Source organism: Penaeus monodon, chromosome 6, assembly GCF_015228065.2.
Source record: "Penaeus monodon isolate SGIC_2016 chromosome 6, NSTDA_Pmon_1, whole genome shotgun sequence".
Taxonomy (NCBI): domain Eukaryota; kingdom Metazoa; phylum Arthropoda; class Malacostraca; order Decapoda; family Penaeidae; genus Penaeus; species Penaeus monodon.
The window spans coordinates 42,844,463-42,846,962 of NC_051391.1; the positions used below are offsets into that span (position 1 = coordinate 42,844,463).

At 36.6% G+C, this 2,500-nt stretch overlaps 1 pseudogene; it reads left to right on the forward strand.

Annotated features, from left to right (window-relative positions):
- LOC119574012 overlaps positions 1-2,500 on the forward strand; it is a 5,318-nt pseudogene that overhangs the window by 1,245 nt on the left and 1,573 nt on the right.

Genomic DNA, 2,500 nt, shown 5'->3' on the forward strand with positions numbered 1-2,500 from the left:
TTTTTTAATTTTTTTGGTTTTTTGGGCCTTAATTCATAAACAATAGATAGCAGTAGATATATGTACTTGGAGAGTTTCTGGATTGCTAATTTTTCTATTGCTATATAGTTTATTTTTATCCCTAATTATCCTTTGTTAGCAACTTTATGCCCCCCCCCCCAACTATTAGGGTGAAGATCTTGGCTGGCATTGGTAATTTCATTATCAAAAGAATACAAATGAATACATTTTGGTTAATCCTAAGGAATTAGGAGGGTGCATTTTAATGTATATTGTTTACGTTAATTTGTCACATTTTAATGTTTCTTTCATATGTAGATAATATTGATTTTTTAGAAAAGTTTTGTGTTAGATGTAGCTGACTTTACACAATAACACTTCTCAAATCTATCTCTGAAAAGTACATTGAACATAAAAATCCTGATGACTGGAGGAAGTAGAACCTTTATAGTTTTTTGTCAGTAATGGTGAAGTTTGGTTAAATGTCTTATTATGGAAAATTTGTAAACCTTTAAGCAATTCCAGTTATACTGATATGACATTTTATACAGGAATTCTTAGAAATGTAATCAAGGAGGTCAGTTGTATCTCTAAACAAGTTATTTATTTATTTGTCATTGTATATATATGTTGTTTTTTAAAATATTGATTTTTTTTATCTGTTCTCCCTCTGTTCTGTTCAGTACAAGTTCTTTGGAAAATTTAACTTTTTTCAGGAAAAGGCCAAGAAATTTACTAACTCATTATTTTTCACTCCCATCAGTTATTGATAATGGCAGCTCCAGATCTAGCAGCAGAAGTAGAGCAAGGTAAAGCACTCGCATGATCATTATTGAATACGCTGTTTATTTTTCTCTGTATACCACGTGTGACTAGAAAATCTGAAGAGCAAAATCATACTTCTTGAAACTAAAGAGCAAAACTGTATGTGTTGATATGTAAGATAACTTTCAATTACAAAATAAAAATAATATGACTAGCAGAATCTTACTGATACTTTTTTCACAGAGTTCTGCAGTTATGTGGTGAATTCAAGCAAGGGATCACGTACCAAATCATCCAGAATGACATGCCCACTCTTAAACTACAGCAGATTGTTGAAATCATCAACAAGCTTTTGGCTACTGTAAATATTATGTGTTTAGCAACCAGTTCTTATTTGTACAATGCAAGTATAATTGTTTTAACTGGTATTAGAGAGAAGGAAAAAGGAAGAATGAGTATAATAAATGATTTTTTCCCAGAGTCGAATTGACATGTTGAAGAAAGATGACGATGTACTAGTTTTCAAATTACGTGACCCTGGCAGTCTACATCGGGTGAAGGGGGCTGAGCCAGAAGAAAGGTAGCTTCTTTTTATAATAATTTTCCTGTCATGTAATTTATGTTTTTATTTTAGCAAAGGTTGGGCTTGATGATTTACTTCTTCATATACCATTCAAAATGAAAGTGAATAATTGGCACTGACAGTGGAAATTAACATCAATGTGAATGTAATGATGATTTGAAAGAAAGATTTCATGATCTGAAAAGGTTCTTGATCTGTAAAGATGCAAGAAATATTGAAATAACAATTTTTTATGTCTCCCATAAAGGTTGTTTACAAGATCATTGAGGAGAGTGGAACCCAGGGCATCTGGGCACGTGAAATCCGTGCCAAAGCAACCTGCATTTGAATACTGTTGATAAAGTATTAAGAAAACTAGAGAGCAAGAAGTTGATCAAGAGCTTCAATTCTGTTTCGGTCAGTTTTACTTGAGGCATTTATAAACATTAATGTATGCAGTATTTTTTCCTTGCCGAGTATGTGCAATGCCTGCCAGATATTTTTACTTGTCAGAAAACCAATCTCTGATACTTTTGTAACATATATACTTTCTTTAGCCAGGCTCCAAAAAAGAAGACATATCTTCTGTATAACTTGGAACCTGATCGGTCACTCACTGGTGGGGCTTGGTATTCTGATCAGCACTTTGACTCAGAGTTTGTGGATATTCTGAACCAGCAGTGTTGGAGGTATTGCTCTCTCTTTTTCTCTTTCCCCTTTCTCTTTCTCCTCTCCCCTCTCCCCTCCTCCCCTCTCTCCTTCCCCTCTCCCTCTCCTTCCCCCCTCCCCTTCCTCCTCCCTCCCTCCTCGTCTTCCCTCCCTCCCTCCCCCCTCCTCCCTCCCTCCCTCCCTCCCTCCCTCCCTCCCTCCCTCCCTCCCTCCCTCCCTCCCTCCCTCCCTCCCTCCCTCCCTCCCTCTCTCTCTCTCTCTCTCTCTCTCTCTCTCTCTCTCCTCTCTCTCTCTCTCTCTCCTCTCTCTCTTACACTCCTCACTCTCTCAACTTACATAATGCTAATAATAGATTGGCATTTACAATAGTACATATTTAAGGAATGATTATAGTAATGACATTTGGTATTTATGGCAAGGGAGAAATCACTTAAAACATTTTCAATTAGGTTTCTAGAGCAAAGAGCAGTTCGTGCGAGGCAAGTTGCTGGTGGACCCATAGCT